The sequence below is a fragment of the Silene latifolia genome, chromosome 7 (genome assembly GCF_048544455.1).
Source record: "Silene latifolia isolate original U9 population chromosome 7, ASM4854445v1, whole genome shotgun sequence".
NCBI classification, from domain to species: domain Eukaryota; kingdom Viridiplantae; phylum Streptophyta; class Magnoliopsida; order Caryophyllales; family Caryophyllaceae; genus Silene; species Silene latifolia.
The window spans coordinates 115,675,441-115,692,510 of NC_133532.1; the positions used below are offsets into that span (position 1 = coordinate 115,675,441).

The 17,070-nt window shown below is 44.1% G+C and overlaps 1 protein-coding gene across 1 annotated transcript in view; it reads right to left on the reverse strand.

Moving 5' to 3' along the window:
* Positions 1–225: 225 nt before the first annotated feature.
* The window catches only part of LOC141592644 (protein ACTIVITY OF BC1 COMPLEX KINASE 3, chloroplastic), a 37,120-nt gene continuing 20,275 nt past the window's right edge, over positions 226–17,070 (reverse strand). Inside the window, exon 11 of the mRNA XM_074413382.1 lies at positions 226–344. The gene's annotated coding sequence lies outside the window, so the exon portion shown is untranslated. The remainder of the gene's footprint in view (positions 345–17,070) is intronic.

The following is a 17,070-nucleotide window of genomic DNA, read 5'->3' on the forward strand; positions in this document are numbered from 1 at the left end:
TGTTGATGATTTACTTATTGCTAATGGTCGTACGATATTGATGGTATCACAAAGGGTTGCGGTGGTGGTCCGATGGTGGCGGTGGATTAATTATTGCGGAGTAGTATTTAAAATTGAAGGTGCCCTAAATTACTATGGTGTATATTTTTTTTATTAGTACGTGTATATTTCCTAAAATAACAAAAATACTGCTATGCTGTAAAATATTTGCAAGATATGATGAAATAATAGATTCTACTATATGTCAAAATTCTATTGGTGATGTAAAAAAAGATTCGATACACTAAGTGTAACCGTAGCATCTTCCCAAATCTGTATTGATTTGGTTACACCAAGAATTTACTCTTTTACATAGTCGCTTAGAATTCTCTCTAGGGTTTCTATGAGAGCCTCCGTCTAAATTTCGTCTTTAGGGTTTTCCTTGGTTCTGAAGGCAGATTTCCACATCTTTCTCGTGGAAATTTGTAGCGTGTAATTCGTAATTTACTTTTTGTTTCTGCTAATCATGAGCACACAAAAAACGAGACAACATAGGGCTGGGAAGGAGATTTTGGATGAGGGAGAGGACTTCATATGGGATAGTGGCGATAACACGACGGATACTGTGAAAGTGGAGTCCATCCTAGTCGGGAGAATTTGGACAACGAAGGCGATAAACGCAAAGGCAGCGATTAAGACGATGATAAGGCTGTGGAAAACAAAACTTTTGTTTTCAAATTTAACTCTGAGAAAGACAAAGCTAGGGTGGTCGAAGGCCAACCCCGGCATTTTAATAAATTCATATGGTGCTAGATGACCCTATCAGTGACGGTAAAATATCTGATACCCCTCTGTTTCATGTTCCGTTGTGGGCTAGGGTTTATGACTTGCCTATTAGAGGTCGGTCTAATATGGATAATTTACGTAGGATGGGAATGCAGTTAGGGCAGTTTGTGGAGGTTGATGAGGTTCCTTTGCCGGAGATTGAGAAGGTTGTCCGTATTCGAATTATTCACGATGTACGCAAACCATTACGCTCTTTTGTGAGTATTCGTATGAGGAATGGGGAGCCGGTTGAGTTTAAGGTTAAATATGAACGTCTTCCTACATTCTGCTATGGATGTGACATCTTGGGACATGGAGAGAAGGATTGCGAGGATGGTCCTTACGAAGAGGGCGAATTACAGTTCGACGAAAGACTGAGGGCATCACCATGGCGAGCCACAAAGACAACAGCTGAGGGGTGTGGGAAGAGTGCTAGGTCGCTTAGTGTGGTGTTCGAGAATGAGCACAGGCAACGTGAAGAGGATGTTATTTCCAACATGATAAATAAATTACAGGAAATTTTGCTTAAGCACAAAACTAAGGTGGTAGGGGCATCTCAGGAGAAATAATCAAAGGGTGGGGATGCTCAAGAGGGGACTAGTGGCGGGTGAGAGGCCAGGAGTGAAGCTGGAAAGGGATATGATGGGCGGATGGTGGTAGAGCGGATGGATAACAGGGAGAGGGAGGAATATGAGAGGGAAATTGGGAGGGATAACATTGAAGGACAGGGGACGAGGGATGATGTTGGCAGTGGAGCTGTGGAGGAGTCGGGGGCAGGGGTGACGGAGAGGGAGCTAGGACATATTGGTGCAGCAACATGGAGGAGATTATGCCGAGGAGGAGGTATGAGTGAGAAGGATGGAGGGCTGGAAAGGGATGAGCTTAGCCCTGGGACAGTCTCAGGCGGGAAACGAGGACGTGGGAATGAGGAGGATGTGGAGAATGCGAAGGGAAAAAAGTACCAGAAAACCATGGATGTATGTTCATCTGAGGAGGAGGTTGGGACCACCCAACCCCTCCGGGCCCAATGAATCTCATAGATCTTAACTGCAGGGGACTGGGCAACCCCACTGCAGTAGGCGATTTCCGTAATTTACTACGAAAGGAGGCCCCCGCGATGGTCTTTCTCTCCGAGACCAAGCTGAGTGGTGAAGAATTTAGGAGAGTTCGTGCTTGTTTAGACGAATATACTGGGATTGAGGTCGATAGTATTGGTTGGTCGGGAGGGTTGGCTTTTATGTGGAAGAAACATATTAAATGTGTGCTTAGGTCTATGTCGGTCCATCATATGGACTTCGAGATTTGTGGAGAGGAGGGTGCATGGAGAGTCACTGGTTTTTATGGGTGGCCAGCCGTGGGGGATAGATACCTTTCTTGGGAATTGCTCAGGGAGCTCGGAGCTCAATCTCATGACCCATGGGTTTGTATCAGAGATTTTAACGAGATTCTTTTTGCCACGGAGATGAGGGGAGGCTCCCGTGCTCAATGGCAAATGAACAATTTTAAAGAAGCGGTTGATGATTGCGGATTGCGGGGTGTTGTTTTCGAGGGATACAGGTTTACCTATGATAATGGACAAGCGGAGAATGATAATCGTCAATGCCGTCTTGACCGAGCCTTGTGTTTAGACGAGTGGTTGAATCTGTTTCCACGTGCTAAGCTTATCCATCTTGATAGGGAATGGTCGGACCATGCTCCTATTAAATTGATTCTAAATAGGAAGGAGAGCACGGGGGCGAATACGCAGAAACTTTTTCGGTTTGAGTAAATTTGGGTCGGGGAGGAGGGGTGCGAGGACACTATTCGAAGCTCCTGGAATGATGATGAGGATTTGCTGGCTACTCTTGCTCGGTGTGCGGAGGGATTTCAAAAATGGAAGGGAGTAAGTATTGGCAAAATCATGCGAGATATTAATAAAAAAACAAGGGAGATTGGCAGATTTGAATGAAGGGGGACGATCAGTGGCCGAGGTTAGGGAGCGTCGAAAGGTGGTTAAGGAAATTGCGAACTTGTTGAAGCAAGAAGAAATATTTTGGAAGCAGAGGTCGCGGGCTTTGTGGCTTAAGTAAGGGGATCGAAACACGAAATATTTTCATCGGAAAGCATGTCAAAGAAAGCAAAGAAATTATATTGAGAAGCTTGTTGATGATAATGGCAGAGAGTGTAACACCCCCTCATACCAGGGTACCTTACCAGGACTACCCCAGCATGAAAGGTTATTACCATCTCGGTTGCCCGAGGTTAGTATATATCAAAAGCAACAGACCAAACACATTTATTAATGTACGGTAATTATAAAAGTTACATAGTCTCCAAAATCTAATAAACGAATTATCCAAAAGGCAACAACTACCAAAACAATAACTAAGGCTCGTGATGGTGTCATCTAATCCAGCGTGGTGACTCTCCCATGACTGCCCCAATCTCAATAAATGTATCACCTGTTACAATCTGCTCACCATCCCCGAATGGATCACCGCAGGTTTTACAAAACAACAACACGGGGTCAGTACTACTCAATCAATATAAGACAACAAACAATACAACCAGCTGATCATCGATCTCACACAGTAACCGACTACTCACCGAAGTGTGTAGCCCTGCCAGATTACCCATCGCAACAGGTAATCCTCGCCGCCAGTGGGTGACCGCAGCCCATCCCCACCTAGTCCAGCTCATCAATGAGCGACTAACAATCCCTGTCCCTTAATGTGCACATCCCCTCCCATGGCGGGTTCCACGGAGGGCGAACTAGGGTGTGAAGCAACTCCCGCAAGTGACTCCACCACAATCACACAAACCACAGCATCACAGCTGTCACAACACCACAACCGTCACAACACAATCACCTCACCACCGTCACCACAACACCCATACTCCGATGATCAGCAGATAACAACAATTACAATACAATAGTAATCTCAATCAATTAACAGTACTGAGTAGGGGGAAACCCTACCTTTTCGCAATCCGCCATGCTGCAATCAATCATACAATATGCATAACAAATACCACATCGTCACCTACAACAATGATAATCAACAATCACATAACGCAAACACTATATGCAAAACCCCATTTCCCCCAAATTCATAATCAAAGACAAACCCTAAAACAATCATCAACAAACATGGAGATAAAGACTTACCGACGGAGGGATAAAGGATCGAATGCGATTGCTACGATTATCCACACACACAGAGGAGAGATTCGGAGTGATTAGAGCGTCGTACGATGATTAGGTTTTGTAAATTATGTTTAGGAAACTGCCTAACGAAATATATATCATTCTAATTACTTCTGAATCAACCCGCTGAAATATTACTCGTCAGACCGGATACTCGGTCTAGTATAGAGTATACTCGGCCGAGTATCCTCTACTCGGTCGAGTATTCATCATACTCGGCCGAGTATTCCTCGGCAGAAGCTAAATAGAACACACACTTAGCACTACTCGGCCGAGTAGGCTCTACTCGGTCGAGTACTTACCTTAATAAAATCTGTAGTATTACAATCTTCCCCCCTTAAAAAGAACTTCGTCCCCGAAGTTCCAACCCAACCTATAAAACATGGACACCTAACACCAGCTCCACTAACCACGCTTACTAGTTCACATATCCTCTCGATATTGACTCCATAATATTATCGAATAACCACAAAATAATGTTGCCAATCTTGTCTCACTTCCATAACACTCAATAGCACTCAATACCAAGACAATCCACAAAAGAAGATCAACCATCAAAACGGAATGTTACATTCTACCATCCTTAAAACGAACTTCGTCCTCGAAGTTTACTCAAACACATAAACATCATCTTCCAATTGTCAAAACTATCGGACTCATAATCATCATCATTCAACTGTCAACACTATTGAAATATTCTCTCATTCCTAAACGTCGAACTACTACAAGCACGGTCATGACCTTTAATAAAATCAACACAAATATCCGTCCTTTATGCTACACCAACACTCTACTTCCAATTATACTACCATATGCACAACCATCAAAATCTCTTTTATCGCATCCTACTCCTCTTAAGATAAATGTTACGTCCTCGTAACTCGCTAATGCTAAATCCTAGCTATATATTCTCATTATCCCCATCACCACCGCATGTCAAAGATAACCACTTATAATCTGAACAGTCGCCATGCATATATCTTAGGTTCTCTTACTTAAACAACTCTCATCCTTCAATTCACTCGTCACACCCCCTAACCTATACCTCAAAATCTTTAACTTAACCCAAAACTTCAACTCTTCCACATTACCGCAACATGACACACATCTTTATATAAACTATATAAAACTCATATCACCAAAAGCATAACTCACACTCCACACTTGTTACGTACACTCACACTAGATCCTCAAGTTCTTTTCTTTCATTACCGCAAGACTCATACATAACTTAACACGACACTAATTACCCAACACCCTACACTCACTGTCTCAACAAAGGATTATGAACCACCTGCATATATCAGATCATTACCACACATGTTCTACGAATCACTTGCCATTACCATGTCTAACAAAGCCTCATCTAGAACAGGATCAAAATTACTGTAACAACCTATCACAACTGTGTCCCATCAACAGAATATCACTATACCATGACAACAACGAAAACATATACAACTCTCTTTCATATCATACTCTACCCTCATTCCCAAACTGAAACTGGTAAGAAACATCAACATACAAAACGACCGACTACATGCCTAACCGAAACTCACAAGAAACAACAGCAACAAAACAACAATCTGTGCATAACTGATCTGTACTTTCGAAACTCAAATCGTAACCACCCCTTATACTCCACCACAACCGGTGACGGCATCGCAACACCGCCACCAACAGCCGCACCGCAGTGCGAAAATACCCGCATCACAACAGTAAGTACCGTGCCCGGATCACCACCCGAGGCACCACAACCACACCGATAGACATCACAACATACACAACCCAATAAACACTGACTCAATATATCATCTCGGACAAGAAAAACTTACTCAAAACTGCTTTACTAAACCACAACACCATATATCATACGGAATAAATAGACAAGAATCTCATGCATACCATCCACACTTTTTCATGGAATAAACATATATCATGAATACACATGCAAGTATAACCAGTCTTGTCAGACCACCCAAACTATCACTATTGATCATCATTCCATTAAGTTACCGTATCCAACATATATTACCGAATATTCAGGTAACAACATTATAACTATCACACCATACCGCTTCTCGTGAGGTCACAACCTCACACAAACATTTATATACATCTTAGACCCATAATCACATCCAACTAGTAAATCCGGATTACGTAAGTTACCACTTGACAATGAATATCTCTTATCCGGACTTAACTCAGGTGCCCTTCCTAACATATCTTCTCTTACACACAATTATCACCCCTCCGGCAAATGTAGCCATAACATCAGTACCCAACTTCCAGCGAACACCTCGTATATCCACATCTTATACTACCTCACAAGCAAACATACTAACCACCTCCACAAAATCAACCTCATTAGAATAACTAACTTCTCTAAAGTGACATCATTCTCAGCCACTAGTGACACTACTATGACACCAACATCCTTCATGTGACTACTCTCTTACTATCACTTCTTAATATAACAATCTGTTTCCTCTCTTTGGTTATCATCCCAAATACGAACATCCAATTCATCAACAAAACATACCTCAACATTATTCCCAATTCTATCCTTTATCATATCGCTACCTAACTCTCCACCAAAATCTCAGATCTTGCAACACTCCACAAGCTTCTTATTCCCTTAATACCTTGAAACTCACGGCTAACACGTCGTCCTGCTCTCCTATATAATCATTAACTCACACCCTCTAGTGGGGATATCGTACATTTCATAATTTTCTACCTTCATGCTCCTTAACTCCGGTCAACGTTCTCTCAACTTACTTCCATCCCTCTTTCCCTCTGTGGACAGCGGGCCGCCCACGGGGGCGCTTGGTGAGAAACGGGGAACAAGCGTTTGCATTTTGTAAGGAGTCGCCACCAATTTTTATGGGAAATTGGAACCGTTCGAATACCTCGTGTCATGTCAAGACACAAAGTAGTGACATGAACACTAAGCAATCGTTACCCTTAGCATTCTATGTCTAGAATGACTCTCGTGGATGCCAATGAACACGGGTGCTCACGGAGATCTGGAGTAAGGGGTGAGGGTACGTATTAGGAAGCTCTTTTGATCGAACATCTAATCCCGCCCGCCTCGATAGCGGCCTCTACTAATGATTAGGGAAGTTATTCGTACTCGATATATCGTCGGCTATATGCATGCAATGCAACATCCATAGATTAATCCTAGCATGTGAAGATTTAACTAAGTCGGTGAACAATTAATTAGCACATAATTGGGTCGAAGTAGGATTTAAGTTGATTTACATGTGAGAAACATACAAATAATACAAGAAATAATGATAAATACAATAAAGAAAATTACGATAATTACATTGGATAGGGCGATTTATTTTAAAATACCGCTAAAACGGATGATTTGAGAAAAAGGAATAAAAGAATAAAATACGAACAGAACTGAAGTGATACTACGAATATTAGTTAATTAATACATAAGCCAATTAAACTAGGTCAAGGCAGAAACGGAGTTCGGGGTAAATCATCTCGAACAGCGCAGCAGATCGCGCCCTCTGGAAGAGCGCGGCATTCTTGCGTGCTCTGTTTCCAAGGGTGAGTTCCCCGTGAAGTTTTTAACGAAGCGCAAATCGTTAAGGTTAATTGTTAATTTTAAGGATTGATTAGATAATTGACTCGGATGAAAGTGATTTAATGCATTAATTACATGTGAATGATGGTCATAAAAACAGTAAAACATGAATGAGACGGAATTAAACGGATTAATTATGTGAAGGGACGATGTTAATGAATGATTAATTAGTGACATCGGTGAATGGAACAAACTAAACATGACGAATTAATGACAAATTAATGACGAATTAATGGATAAACAGATGAAAACTATATCAATGACGAATTCCAGAAACTCAATATGAACGAATTGAATCTCTAAAATCCGGGTTTGAATTTAATGACGAAAACCCGTAAATATGGATTATTTAGGATTTAAGGTCGGATTTATGATGATTAAAACATATTAATGATGAATAAATTATATACATGTGAATTATTGAACTATCATGTGAGAGGATTAAAGACAAACATACGAAAACAAATAAGAAAGACGGAATAACGAGAGATTTAAGAAGAAGAAAAGAAGCGAGAATCTGCGGCGGCCCTCACGAAGAGGCGCAGCAGCTCGCGCTCCTTCAAGAGGCGCAGCGATTCTGCGTCTTTTCTCGACGTCTGTCTACTGGGAATCCGCAAAAACAGGTTTTAAAGACGGTTTTAGAAATCGGTTTTAATGAGGTATTTTCGACGTAAATCTTACATGAATGATATGATGAATAAAATACAATAAATAAATAAGGATTACACCCTCAGACTTACATGTTGACGGAACGAGATGAACTAAGAATCGACTAGTGAATGCTCGACGCGAATGCAAGGAAAGAGTGCCCTCGTAAGAGGAAAACGATTGATTAATTAAGATTGATTGAGTGTAGTTGGTCAAATTGGTCGGTCATGCAACGGAAAGGTGGTACCGGAAAGATCCGAGCTTACGTGGTCGGAAGTCCAAGCACGTAGGCGCCAATTAGTAAGAACGAAGTCTAGAATGCAAAGGGAGAAGAGAAGGGCGGACACTCGCGTGAGAAATATGAGGAACGAAAGCTCCTATTTATACTAATCACGTGAAGGAATAGGATTTCGGAGACTCTTTGGAAGTGAATCTCGGAAAGATATAAAAAAGATACATAAATCATGCAAAGAAGGGCCTGGGAAGAGGCGCAGCAGTCACTGCGTCTCTTGGAAGAGGCGCAAAGACTCTGCGTCTGTTCCCGTGAGAGGTTTCCTCCTTTGAAGAAAGATTTCCGCGTTTGAGTTATGGTAGGACGGAAATAATTCGATTATCTTTTGAAATTTACGGGATATTATTTGCCAAAAGATAAAATTTGTGAAATATGGAATAGAAATATCCGGAACATTCCAGAACATTCTGACTCGGGATTTAACAGCTATCAGAAAATGGAGACGGTTTTTGACCCGGACTCGAATGTACTCTAATTCGCCAAAACGACCGTATCGGGACGTAGATGACAACTAAGAGGTTGACATTAATATTTGAGCAATCACTTGACGATAATCTTACGGACTGTCACAAATCGTTCCGCGAATCAAACATGCGGCCCAATCATCACCGGGTGGTTTGCGGGAGGTGCAGAAACGAGGTGTCTACAGAGCCCCCACTTTGACTGAGGCTTGGACAAGGCGAAAGTCAAAGTATAGCCATCAGGTCAATCGAAGATTACAACCTGACGACTATGGCGACGCGAGGCGGTTCAAGGGGTCCGAACCAAGGACTGTCGTCGGGGAACATTTTAGAGTCCGTCGACTTCCGGGGAGGGCCGTTTAAAGTCCATTAGACTACGTAAGGAAGCTCGCCAGCCATAAGAAGAGACCATACCTGAGACTTCTTCCTCGAGATGCTTCCGGAGTTTGCATAGGAGCTAAGGTTTGGGCTTGGGAGCTAAGGGTAAGACCTAAAAGATATATAAGGATTTGTGCTAGGGTGTGGGACCCTAAAGGAAAGCATCGACGGGAAGGAGGTCAAATATAAGTTCAACCTAGAGGTAATTAAGTTTTGGGTATAGGAACTTCTGGAGAACGACACCTTGTCGGACTCCGCGGGGAAACAAGAAATATTGAAAGCAGCAGGACGTCGGTAGAAATGGCGGGGAGCCCGCTGCGTTGGTCTCAAGCGAACTCTTCTCGGGGAAATCTTGACGACTAGGAACATCTTGATCGTCGTGAGAGGAATCTCGAGTGAGCGAAGATCGCAAAATACTCTGCGCCGGACAAAATAAATCGAGCAATCTTGCAAAATATCGCTGGCGGGATAAGATGAATTTGGGACAATCGCAAAATACTGTCGCGCACGGGTAAAATGAATCTGGACAATACCGCAAAAATCCGTCATTGGGTAAAACGTGGGCGGAACGAAAGAAGATCGTCGAAACGGACCAAAAGAATATAATAGCGTTGAAGAAGAGGCGCACCAAAGATGGGCCCACTAATAACGAACTCATAACGAATTTTCGAAAATTCGTATGGAGGGAACACCAGGAAGAGGAAGTTGCGGGCTAACCTTAGCCTGGTCCGCGCTTTCTTGGATCGATTCTGGGACACGACTTCCACGTTTCACCTGCCTTTTGGTGAGGTGGGAGTTACTCTGGAGGATTACGGCATGATTTCCGGTCTGCCTTGTGGGACCGAGGAGATGGTGTGGCCGGAGACTGCCATGAGAGCGGATTCGGCCGAGGCGAGGAGGTTGATCGGCTGGAACTTGTCGCCGAAGGCTGTTGCAGTGCCGGGCTTGGTACCCAGTACCTACGTCCGAGACTACTTTGCGGGGAAGACCCGGAGTCGGTGACGATTGATGGGAGGAAGATCGCTCCTCCTCCTTGTACAGCCGAGCAGAGCTCGCCCGTGGCTTTGGTGGTTCTTGTCTTCGATTTACCTCGGAGACAAGGGCGAGAGGCTATCGACGAAGCTTCTTCCCTTCCTTTCTGACCTGAGTTCCCTAGGGCGTTGGGACTGGGTCACTGCTGATTTTGCGGTCCTCATCCGCTTCATGAGGGCCATGGTTCGTCCGGAGTTGATGGAGAAGGGGACTTCTCCTGGCGCTGTCGGACCTGGACTACTGTTGGAGGTACGAACCTTCCTTTAGACCAAAATAAATTCTTTTCTTTGTTGGATCGCGAAAGATCGTCATTGATTATCTTGTTTTATAGGCATGGGTGTACTCCTACTTCCCGAGCTTCGCGCCCAAGAGGACAGAGCCGTTGGAGAAGGCCTATCCCGTGGTGAGGGATTGGGTGATGTGCAGGACGAAGAGCAAGCGCTCTTCTCACAATGTCTATCGGCGGGATGTGAACGCCCTTCAGTTGAGCAGCGTGAGTATCTTACTTGTATGTGCATCTCTTGTACTTTGCTCCTATTTGATCATAGGAATGATCTTTGCCTTTATATTGTCGCAGTGTTTGCCTAGACCTTGGGCGGAGTACGCTGGAGCGCCTCCTTTTGTCGCTGAGGTCCTTCGACCTAGGAGCCCGAGTCGGCTGCTGTTGTGGACGTCGATGGGTCCTGTGTGGTATCTGGGCGAGCGTTTGGCTCGTCAGTGCTCTCGGGGCGCGTTGACGGTTCCCATTGACCCTCCGAGGACGATGTTTAGGGAGCCTTTTGAGGCTGAGAGGGAGGCGGATCTGGCTGGTGCCAGTGGCGACGACCTTCTTCTGCCTGGCGAGGACTACTCAGCATTCCTCTACGGGAGGTTGGCGTACTGGCCCGTAGTAGTGAGTATCCTTTACTTTTCTTGATTTGATTTCGAGAGTTATGATGAAAGATCATCGATTAATGAGAGCTATTTGTCTTTGCAGGAGGTTGAGGCGGCGGGCATCGAGCCCCCAGTGTACCCCGAGACTCTTGAGTACACTGACGCGACTGGGAGGACGACGATCTCCGAGTTGCGTGACTTTGACGTAGCTGTGATGGATCTTTGGCCTAGACGACGGGCAAAGATCCGATTCGGAGGGTGAGCCTCCGCTTATATACCTTTCGTGTAAGAACACATTTGATTGACCTTGTTCACTTTACTGAGAATTTCTTTTGAAATGCAGGTCGCGCCATCCCGGTTTGTGGCACTATGGAGGGTGGCCAACCGGCTACGAGCTACCGCCATCGAGGCACTTGTCGGTGGTCGAGATCGTCAGGTATGAACCTCATTTGATTTCTCTTGATCTTTGGTTTTTCAGTTTTGTTTGAATTGATTGACATGAGCCAATTTCTTGTTGTCCACAGGTCGGTCGTGAGCTGGAGCGGGAGTTGACCCAGTCTCGGGAGGAGACGGCTCGCTTGTCGAGGGAGCTCGAGTTTCGGGACGCCGAGATTGCTGCTCTTACGGCGAGGGTTGCTGAGTTGGAGGGTGCCAGCGAGAGTCTGCGTAGTTCTTGTAGACTTGATTTTGAACATTTTTGGACTTGTTTGGGCGCAAGCCCCGATTTGCCCCGGACTTTGGAACTTGATTCGGGGCGCAAGCCCCGGCTTGCTTGTACATTTGTATATATGATGGCCTCGAGTGCCTTTCGCCGGGTTGTGTTGCTTGTACCGCAGGTTAGTTCTTGAACAGTTTGGTAGACAACGGTTTACGCCGTCATGCTGCCGAAATTTACATGGAAATCACGCATTTTATACACATATGGTCTTAATTAGCGCAAAAAATGAGACTCAAAAGGACAAAAATGCAAAAAAGCAAAAATTTTGTCGGAAACGACCGGACGGTAGGGAGGGTTACCCCCTAAAAAAAGAAAAAATAGAAACCTGTAAGTGTAGGAGAAAAAATGAAAATAAAAGAAAATTATTTCCTAAGAACGAAATTAAAATGAAATTTATTTCCCAAGAATAAATAAATAAATTAAAATAATAATAAAAGAAAAGGTAAATGTGATAAAAATGGCGAATGTGTCGACGTCGCCTCGAAATGCGTGCCCGCGAAGTTAGGAAACATGAAACATGGTAAACTGCTCATATTTACCAAAATAAAATCCCGTAGGAATAGGAAATTATTCGTTGTAGGATTAGGAAAGATCCAAACACGGAAATCACAGAATCTAGTCTGGGAAGAGCGCGCAGATGAGTCGCGTACCTTTGAATAGGCGCAGCAGAGTCGCTACTGTTCCCAAGCTTGTCTCTCTTCGGCGGATTTTTGGAAACAGCGATTAGTATAAATAGAAGCGTCGACGAAGCTTTGAATCATATAATTCTTCCGTCTTTTCTCCGTTAATCCTCATAAAAAACTCCCAAAATAAATTTTCAAGAGAAAATTGTCAGCATGAATACTTTGGAGATCCGCTTGAAGGAATGGACTAATGAATTCTCGAATATTGAGAAGCACGACATGGGTGCTCGTAACCTTGGGTCTTTGTTGAGTTTGAAACTCATTAAGGTTGTGAAACCGTTCTTGGATGCTTGTCTAGACTACTGGGATCCAAATTGTCATGTTTTCGCTTTCCCGGGAGGTGATATTTGTCCTTTTCCGGAGGAAATTGCTGCTATTGGTGGGTGGGATCCCGAGCACTTACCTGCTATTCCTTCCACTTCACAAGGGTATAAGACCAAATTCAGAGACTTGCTCGGATTGACTAGACTCGAGGTGGATCGCTTGGTTACCCCGAAAGGCGTGAGAATGCTGGATTTTATAGACCGATTCATCACGCAGTGACCCCACGTTTCTTATGTTGCTAGGAGGAGAGCATTTGGCTTCATTTTCTGCATGTGTATGTCTTTCATGGACATGTTGATGAAGATTTGCGAGGTGATCCCCGTCTTTTGGGTCTTATTGAGCAAATGGAGAGTGCGCGCAGAGCCCACTTGCTTGTGCTTAGGGGAGATTATCCTGGGTTTGGATAATAGGAAATCCAACCGCGACCTTCCATTTTTGGGGAGTCCCGTTATCTTACAGGTAAAAGACACCCTTTTTTTCGTCTTTTTTTTTTTTTTTTTTTTTTTTTTTTTTTTTTTTTTTTTTTTTTTTTCGTGGGTGTCTAATTCCTGCTTTTTGGTAGGTTTGGCTTATGGAACGGCTCCGACTGCTCGAGCCCCCAGTTCATGCACTTTCCTATCATTCCCGTATGATTGCGATGAGGACGCGGTTGTACATGGTGGACTTCACTCGGGTCTGTGACTATTGGAAGAACAAGCTGAAGAGTGATGATGGCCCGTTGATTAGGTGGGTCGCACCGTGGTGGCATCTCAAGTGCATTCGGAGTGTCTTCTTTGGATCCCACTAGGTCCGTGCGTATTCCGGGATTAGAGTTCATGGTATGCATCTTTCCGGAGAGATTGATGAGGAGGCAGTTGGGCAACGGACTATCCCGAGGCTTGATACCGTTCCGCAGATCGCCGTAGCGCTTACCACCGAGAGTCAAGAGAGTGGGCCATCAAATGGGCCCAAAGGAATATGTGGTTCTTGAGCTTCTCCGCCAATGCTTTGTGGGTGTCGGATTCCTATCTGAGGTGGAGAAAGGCCGCAACCCGGAAGAACGCGAGAGATCGAGGAAACGCGAGCCTGTCGACTACAAGGTACGCGAGGGAGAGAAAGAGAAGGAGAAGCATCCGATGAAGGAGAAGAAGAAGCTGGATTTGGTCATTCATCCTTCAAGAAATCAAAGACTACTCCTGTTGCGGAAATGGTGGTTGGCAAGAATGGAAAAGTCAGGCCTCGAGAAAGACCGTTGGTGATTAGGTCTGAAGTGGTGCAAGAGCGCCCAGCTCGAGGTCGTGACAAGAAGTATGACAAGGCTGACAAGGGCAAGGGGAAGATGGAGGAATAGCCCGAGTCTTTATTTATTATTTGATTATTATTATTATTGTTGTAATAAAAAGGAGGGATTTTTAGAATCCTAGCCTATTCTATTTTTTTTTATTATGTAACGTACTATTATTATTAGAAAATGAATGAAATAAAAAAGGTTGAATGGTTAAGAAACCGCTGTGATTTTCTTTTATTATTCTTGTCGAATTTCAAATGCAATGCAAATGTCCTTCTATTTACATTTTAGGTATATTGGGTTGAATCCGGTGAAGGATTGCCTACGTATTCACTTAAAAAAAGCGAAATCAAACCCTTGCGCGTAGTTCGAGTAAATGTAAAAGAATAATTGTTCGAAGCAAGAGCTTGTAATGAACATAGAAAATAAGCATGAGCTTTTGTTCTCAAGGTGCGAATTCAGTTTATTTGGTGATATGAGGATGACAGTCTTGTCAAGATGCAAGAGCATAGTGACACTTAGCTTATTTCAGCTTGGCCAGGGGCCGTTTATTTAGTGCCACAAGAGTGACACATGGGTTTACGCGAGGCGCGTTTTTGTCCTATTCTAGGCATAGTATCGTTTCAGTTGGTCAAGGTTTGTGGGGTTCGAAAACTCATTCCCATCTAGGTCTGTGATTCTAACCACACCCCCTGGGAGTATGGATTTGACTAGATATGGTCCGGCCCAATTAGGTTTGAATTTTCCCCTTGGGTCGACAGGTAAAAGAGCTCTAACCGATTTGAGTACTAAGTCTCCTTCTTTGATGTTTCTTGGCCTAACTCTTTTGTTGAATGCTCGTTTGATACGTGCTTGATATGTTTGGACATTATGCAAGGCGCGTAGCCTACGTTCATCCAGGAGGATGAGTTCTTCATACCTATCCCTCTTCCAATCGGCTTCAGGGATTTGACTTTCGAGTAAAATGCGTAATGATGGTATTTCCAGCTCGACCGGTTGTACGGCCTCCATTCCATAGGTTAAATAGAAAGGAGTAGCCCCAGTGGGCGTCCTAACTGATGTACGATACCCCCATAAAGCAAAGGGTATCTTGCTTGGCCAATCTCTATAGTTGTCGGTCATTTTCTTGAGAATTGTGACAACGTTCTTGTTTGCCGCCTCTACCGCGCCGTTAGTCTGTGGTCTGTAGGGCGAAGAGTGGTGATGCTTAATCTTATATTTGGCTAGCAATTGCTCGGTTTCGGCTTGGAAGTGTGACCCATTATCGCTGATGATCTCATGTGGGCAACCATATCGACAGATGATGTTGTTCTGTATGAACTTTGCCACATTTTTGGCCGTGAGAGCAGTGTAGGAAGCCGCTTCTACCCACTTGGTGAAATAATCAATTGCCACTAGAATGAAACAGTGACCTCCGTCTTGGGGTTATCTTCCCGATTATGTCAATTCCCATGCGGAGAATGGCCAAGGAGATGTCATCGTGTATAGCAACGAAGGAGGGACGTGTTGTACGTTCCCGAAGATTTGGCAATTGTGGCAGTGTCTCACGTATTTGATGCAATCAGATTCCATTGTGGTCCAATAATACCCTAAACGCGTGATTTTCTTTGCCATCATAGGCCCACTCATGTGAGGACCGCACTCTCCGTCGTGGACTTCTTCCATCACCTTTCGTGCCTGTGAATGATCAAGGCAACGTAGGATTACACCAAGAGGTGTTCTTTTGTATAATTCTCCTTGCATCAGGATGTATTGGGAAGCTAGTAGGCGTATACCACGTTGCCCCCTTTTGTCCATATCTGGTGGATAGGTACCGTTAAGCTTGAAATTCAGGATCGCTTGGAACCAGGGTTCCTGTGCGATTTCTTCTTCATCGGTGATTTGATGGACGTAAGTGGTTTCGACTGGTCGCTCGATACACAAAGGCATTTCTACCATGTGATCTGGCATATTTATCAAAGATGCAAGTTTCGCAAGAGCGTCTGCAAATTGATTTTCCTCCCGAGGCAGGTGTAGGTAGGTTACGTGGTCAAAGAATTGAGCCACTTGGTCTATCCTGGCTTGATAGGGTGCGAGGCTCTCGCTTCGGATTTTCCAGATCCTCAGAACTTGATTGATGATCGGTGATGAATCCCCATGTACCCGGAGGTTTTGATGCCTAAGGTTATCGCCGCTTGAAGTCCAATGAGACAAGCCTCAAACTCTCGTTAGCGTTGTTTGTCACCTCGAAGTCGAGTTTGACAAACGATTGGTGTATGCTCACCTTCAGGAGAAATGAGCAATACTCCTATTCCGAATCCTCTTAAGTTTGATGCTCCATCAAAGTATAGGTCCCATGAGTCTACGTCTGTTTGGAGTATATCCTCGTCGGGAAATGACCAAGTGTCTATGGTTTGCGCGTCGTTGATAGGATTTTCTGCGAAGAATTCGGCGACGGCGCGACCTTTTATGACTTTTAGTGGCACGTATTTAAGGTCAAATTCTGAGAGCATCAGAGTCCACCTTGCAAGACGTCCGTTGAGGACGGGTTTCTCGAAGAGGTATTTGACTGGATCCATTTTGGAATATATCTTGACTGAGTAGCTAAGCATGTAGTGACGTAGCTTCTTCGTTGCCCACACAAGAGCGAGGCATGTCTTTTCGAGTTGTGAGTACTTGCACTCATATTCTAAGAACTTCTTACTTAGATAGTAAATAGCTCTTTCTTCACTTCCTACGGTTTGAGCCAGCATATCACCCATGGCAGTTTCAGTTACTGTGAGACATAAACCAAGAGGTTGATCTCGTTGTGGCGGC